The sequence below is a fragment of the Peromyscus maniculatus genome, chromosome 13 (genome assembly GCF_049852395.1).
Source record: "Peromyscus maniculatus bairdii isolate BWxNUB_F1_BW_parent chromosome 13, HU_Pman_BW_mat_3.1, whole genome shotgun sequence".
NCBI classification, from domain to species: domain Eukaryota; kingdom Metazoa; phylum Chordata; class Mammalia; order Rodentia; family Cricetidae; genus Peromyscus; species Peromyscus maniculatus.
In genome coordinates, this window is record NC_134864.1 from 40,577,545 (window position 1) to 40,584,066 (window position 6,522).

Consider the following 6,522-nt stretch of genomic DNA (forward strand, 5'->3'; position numbering starts at 1 on the left):
CATGTGCCTGCATCAGCAGTAGTGGAAAGAAAGCAGGCCACTGTCCTCCCCCTTGGATGGTTTGGGTTGACCTTAAGCAGCCCCAAATCACGGTGGGATACTGGGCCTCTCCAGTCACCATTGGCATGTGCTTTGGAAGGCCTTTCTGCCCCAGAGAAGTCTGTCTTGTCACAGACCTGAAAGGGCAATCAGCACCCGTGACTGACACCATCATACCTCAGTTTCTCTTATAAATGCAATTCTCCTTTCAGCCCTACATCCTGTCTATTGCCAGGGTCCCCATGTGGCTGAGTCCCTGAGCATCCCACTAAGACTCCTACCCAATCAGCTGCCTCTCCAATCCAGTCTCCAGTAGTCTCCCTGGGTCTGAGGAGTGTACATATACTGGTTAACTTTTGGAGTCCCCTACTACCTTTGAGATACAGCCCTTAGCCACAGGCCTGCGGGACTCAACCCTTGTCTTGTCTTGCCTCATGCCAATTGTGCTTCTTCCTTCCCCACTTCTCAGGCCATGTTCCTCCCTGTGTGTCCAAGCCCAGAAGGACCAGGCAGGCCATACTAGAACCCAGAACAATCGCCAAGGCTCTTATGAGGACCAAGCAGCCTCATGCATGGTCTTATCAAGTACTCACAGCATTTGCAAGATGCTGGTCTTATACCTGTTTTATAGATGAGGAAACAGGCTGGTGGTGATTGTGTCTCTTGTTGGCTGGTAGGGTTAGAGCAGGGCTTTAAGGATCTGAACTCTGAAGGGGTTAATGGAAAGCAATTGGATATGGAGGTGTGTGTGTGTGTGTGTGTGTGTGTGTGTGTGTGTGTGTGTGTGTGTCCGTCCGTCCAGGAAAGGCCTGAATGGCCATAGGCAGAACATTACGGCCCATACTGGACCTTAGGATCAATCTAGGCAACAAGAATGCATGCAATACCTAAATCAGCCACATGGCGTCACCCTCCTCCCAAGAGATCAAGCAGGAACCCCACAGGGGAGCTGTGGAGAGGGTTTATCCAGGGTAGGTGTTGTATTTTGATTGTGTAATAGCCCCCATCCTGCCCTGTACCTTCAGGTCACATAAATTAGCTTCTGTCTCCCCTTGCTGTCCACTGTCTTCCTCCTGGGCTTGGCCACATGTGAACCTCTGCAGAAGGGGTAGGGTTGCCTGGGCTGGGCCCAAGGGTGGGAGAAGTAGGTGTGGACCAAGTCTGCTGTGGAACAAGGAGATCGTGGTGGCATGAGGTGAACTTACCATCCTATTTACCCATCCATACTGCCCTTCATTCATCTTATCCATCTGCCTACCCATTCTATTATCATCCATCCATTTATCCATGCATCATATCCATCTGCCCATCCATTCTGTTGTTTATCCATCCATCCATCCATCCATCCATCCATCCATCCGTCCATCCGTCCATCCGTCCATCTGTCCATCTATCCATCCATTCTATTGTCCGTCCATCCATCCATCCATCCATCCATCCATCCATCCATCCATCCATCCATCCATCCATCCATCCATCCATCTGTCCATCTATCCATCCATGCATCTTATCCATCTACCCATCCATTCTATTGTTCGTCCGTCCATCCATCCATCCATCCATCCATCCATCCATCCATCCATCCATCCATCCATCCATCCTATCCATCTGCCCATCCATTCTATTGTCTGTCCGTCCGTCCATCCACCCACCCATCCACCCACCCATCCACCCACCCATCCATCCAGGGCCACCAGATATAGCCATACAACTTGTTCCCTAGCAGAGGACATGGTTGCCAAGTCCTTGTATGGCTTCTGGGACTCGACTGTGCCGGTGAGGGATGAAGAAAAGGCAGACCCATGCACACAGAGAGACAGAAGTAGCTGGGGTTGGGTGGACTGAGCTCTCTGATGGAGAAACTTCAATCCTGGAAGCTCCACGTGTTTATTACACGGTTGAACAGTGAGTGGAGTTATTGTATACAACTAACTGAACAAGGAGGCAGGTTTAGCTAGTCTCTGTAGGAACGGGCTCTGTAGTAGAGCAGTATTCAGGCTGTAAACACTGGCTTGGAAGAGAAGGCTACAGTGGATATTTTCTGCATATGCTGTCAACATTCTCACTCAGACCAGAGGAAGACTTTGCCATCTCTCTGAGCCTCATGGGTGTGTGTGTGTGTGTGTGTGTGTGTGTGTGTGTGTGTGTGTGTGTGTAGGAGGGAGTGGGGGAGGCTTTGGGGTCCTTGACCCATGTCACCAGCACACATTCACTCAAGGACTTGCTCCATTCCCCATACATGGTGGACTTTTATTCTTCATTCTGTCAGAGCCTAGCCTAAGTTTGCTGTGTCTTCTGATTCCTCTCAATCTTTGAGTCTTGGCTTCAACATGGTGTGAGTCTGGACCAGTGGCCGGTGGTGGTGGTGGTGGTGGGTGACTGGGGTGTAGATTGTCAGGGTCTGGACCAGTGGCCGGTGGGTGTGGGTGCTGGGGTGTCACTGTCAGGGTCTCGAACCCAGTCTTCACAGGGTCCTTCTACTGCCACGAGGAAACCTTGGTTCTGGAGAGGTGGGCAGTCACTTGCTTCCCTATTGCCTAGCCTCCAGCTCTGCGCACACACCCCCTTCATCTTGCACTTTGCATTCATGTATCTGAAGGAGGTAGAAGGGAGTCACAGATCCTGCAGTGGGATCCTGGTCCCGGGAAACACAAAAGATGGCCAAGGGGATGAGGAAGAGTGGAACTGGATGTCCCACGTGACCCTGAGCAAATCACCTCCCAGCTTGAGCCTCTGTTTCCTCATCTATAGACCAGGAGACTGGACCAGAGATGCCCAGCAAGGGAGATGAGGGAGTCCTTGGAAGATTCCTGTGGAAGGTCAGCTAGTTGGGAAGGTCAGCCTGCTCACCCAGTGCAGGCCGCTGCTTCACCCTCCATGTACCTGTGGACCCTTCTGATGCGCATAAGCTGAGCCGTCTTCAGGACTAATCATAGTGGGGGTTACTAACACCAAGAGCTACCCAGTATCCTGGGAAGACACACACACACACACACACACACACACACACACACACACACACACACAGTCAGCTGTTCACGGAACCCAGGGACAGAGCTGGCACTGAAGTGTGGGTGAGGCTGCCTGGTACAGCAAACACATCCTGGTTAGTCTTCAGCAGGGAAAGAGTATACAAGCTGGGTCTTGAGGGATGTGTAGGAGTTCCTCAGTCTAAATAATGGGTTACTCACAGGTCTTTGGCAGAAATGTACTAGAGGTGTCTCATGAATCTCTCTAGTCACTAGACCATATTGCCAGCTTGGAAGCCCAAGGGCTGTTATGTAGGCTTGGTCTGGCATCCAGGTTTAGGCCACTTCCTGTCTCTTGTCTTCTGGTGAGCCCAGAAGCAAAGAGCAGCCACGTGTGGCCTCCTCAGAGTAGCACACACCTGTGACCGCAGCCAGGCCTCAGTGAAACATGCCAACTCGTTTCCCCTTTCAAAGGTGGACAAATAGCAAACCTTCTCCATCGGATTACAACAGGGATTAAAGAGATAGCAGGCAGACAGTTCAGGAGGAGGATATCATCAATATCTCCCAGACACCACACAAAAGCAAACTGCATGGGCAGTTTGACTGAAAATAAAAAATTTGACAGTTTTTGGGAGTAGGGGATGATGGGTACTTGCCTGTGATGGAAATATTAAGGAGGCTGAGGCAGGAGGATTACCAGGAGTTGGAGCCAGCATGGATTAGAGTGTGATCTGTCTCAAAACAAAACAAAACAAAACAAAACAAAACAAAACGAAACAAAACAAAACAAAACAAAAAACTCATAATAATAAACCAAAACAAAAAGTAAGGCTTTGGGGGCCACAGTTGGTGGTTTCTGTCTAATTCTCATACCTAGAGGCTGAGTCAGGAAGATTCTCAGTCTGAGGCTAGCCTGGGCTATGGAGAGGTTTTGTTTTTTTATTTTGTATTTTTTTTTAACTAAAAACACACAAACAAAAACCACAACACACAAACAGACACACAAAAAAACACCCAGAGAAACAAATATGAGTCCTGGGAGAGATGATCTGGGGTCTTTTCTTGTTGTACCCCCAGAAGTACACTGCCCCGAGTACCCCAAGATTTCTGTACTAGTTGGCATTCCTAGAGAAGTAGGGACAACATGATGTGTGTAGCTAGAGGTGGAAGGAAGGAAGGAAGGGTAGATTGGGTATGTGTTGAATATATGGATGATGGGTGAGTGGGTGGATGGATGGATGGGTGAGTGGGTGGGTGGATGGATGGATGGATGGATGGGTGGGTAGATGGATGGATGGATGGGTGGGTGGGTGGATGGATGGATGGATGGGTGAGTGGATGGCTAGATGGATGGATGGGTGGGTGGGGTGGCTAGATGGATGAATGGATGGGTGGGTGGGTGGATGGATGGGTGGGTGGGTAGGAGGATGGATGGGTGAGTGGGTGGATGGATGGGTGGGTGGGTGGATGGATGGGTGAGTGGGTGGATGGGTGGATGGATGGATGGATGTGTGGGTGGATAGGTGGATGGGTGAGTGGGTGGATGGAAGGGTGGGTGGGTAGATGGATAGGTGGATGGATGATAAATGGAAGGATACATAGGTAAACAGGTAGGTAAATGGATAAACAAAATTGATTTTTTAGGAACTGGCTCATGTGACCATGGGGATGTGGCCAGTTTTAGTTTGCTGAGGGCCATTAGGCTGGACACTCAGGGACAAGCTGCAGGTCAAGTTCGGGCACGGGGTGCTGGTAGAGTTCCTCTTGCTGGGGGAGGCCCCAGTCATTTCCTCTCCAGTGTTCAACTGATTGCATGAGGCTTACCCACACCTTGGAGGGTAACATGCTCTACTTAGAGTCCACTAGGGATTTCCATGCCAATTCTCATTTTTAAAAACAGCTTTATAGAAAAACTTAGAATGATGTTTGACCAAACATCTATGTACCGTGGCCTCTGCCTATCTCCAGGCCCAAACCATGGGCAGGGCCCACTGATGGCTGAGTGAACAGATGTGTGACCTGGTGCCTGGGGAAGAGCCAAGGCCTGGGTGGTTATGGCCAGGTCAGGTGCACACTGAGGCTGTGTGTGCATTTTCAGACCCAAGTCCTAGAGGAAAAGGCCATTTAGATCCCAACAATGTGGTTTCCTGTGTTCCCAAGGCAGGAAGCCACCCCGGCCCAGAGCCATACAGCCCAGCTGAGGCAGAACAGGCCACAGGAGGGGTTGGGGTGCAGCTCCCCACACTGAAGCGATCAAAAGCCCTCACCACAGGGGCTCTGCTCCTTCAGGGCCATGCTGGCCAGGCTAGGGGGGGGCGGTGTTTCCTGGAGCTTCAGGTCAATGGGCAGTCTCCAGGGCCTCACCTCAGGGAGTTGGCACAGGAAGGCACTGTGGGTAGATCTGTGGCTTTGATGCCCTCCGAGGACCTGGGAGGTCACAGCTGCCCAGGTGTCTGCCTTTCTCAGGAGCCTGAGGGAAATCTGGAGACTGGAGACAGGGCGGGTGTTCTCTGCCCTGTCTCTACATCCAAGTGCCCAAAAGGAGAATGGAGAACTGTATCCCAGGAGGCTGTGTGCCTGCTGATCCTAGGCCACCTTTCTAGGGCCAGAATGAGAGTTTCCCTTCCTTGGAGGGAGAGGGCTGGTGTTCAATGATGTGGGGAATCTGTCTGTCTGTGCTGGGGTACAGGATTACTCAGGCTGTCATTTACGAACAGTAGACACTCGTTGCCATGGTTCCAGAGCACAGGTCCGAGATGAAGGCACTAATTGAACTGATGTACAGGGAAGGATCTACTCTGCTTGCACTAGGTTTCCCAGTGGCTGCCTGCCCCAGGGGGGGTCAGGAGGGGACAGTGCTGTGTGGTGGGAGGGTGGAGGGCATGGGGTCTCTCAGCACTGTCACAGCAGACTTGGGTTCCAGCACGGGAATCCAGGGACACATCCAACCCCAGCTGGGGGGTAGACCAGCGTACGTGATACAGACTCTCACAGCTGGAACAGGGCTGGGGCCCATCTGATTTGGTACCCAGGAGTAAGGCAGACAGATGAGTGGTCACCCTGGGTGTTGTGAGGGAGGGGACTCTGGCCACTGGAGAGCTCTAGAGACAGCTGCTGCGCCTGGGGGACATTCCAAGGCAAAACTTCTGTGGTCTTTGTAAACATTGAGCCATCTAATTATGAGGGTGCAGGCCTGTGGATCTTTCTGGCTGCTGTAGGAGCAAGAGTCTGAGACCAGCTGGGCGGTGGTGGTGCACGCCTTTAATCCCAGCACTCAGGAGGCAGAGCCAGGCGGATCTCTGTGAGTTAAAGGCCAGCCTGGGCTACCAAGTGAGCTCCAGGAAAGGCACAAAGCTACACAGAGAAACCCTGTCTCGAAAAACCAAAAAAAAAAAAAAAAAAAGAAAAAAGAGTGTGAGACCAGAGAGGGTAGTGAGCTGCTCGGTGGCCACACAGCAAAATGAAAGTGGTTAGGACAGGAACCCAGGTGTCCCTTATAATAACTAGGGCC

General features: G+C 51.4%; 1 protein-coding gene across 9 annotated transcripts in view; it reads left to right on the plus strand.

The window, feature by feature from the left end:
* Positions 1-6,522, plus strand: part of Tns1 (tensin 1) — a 230,800-nt gene that overhangs the window by 46,288 nt on the left and 177,990 nt on the right. The window lies entirely within an intron of this gene.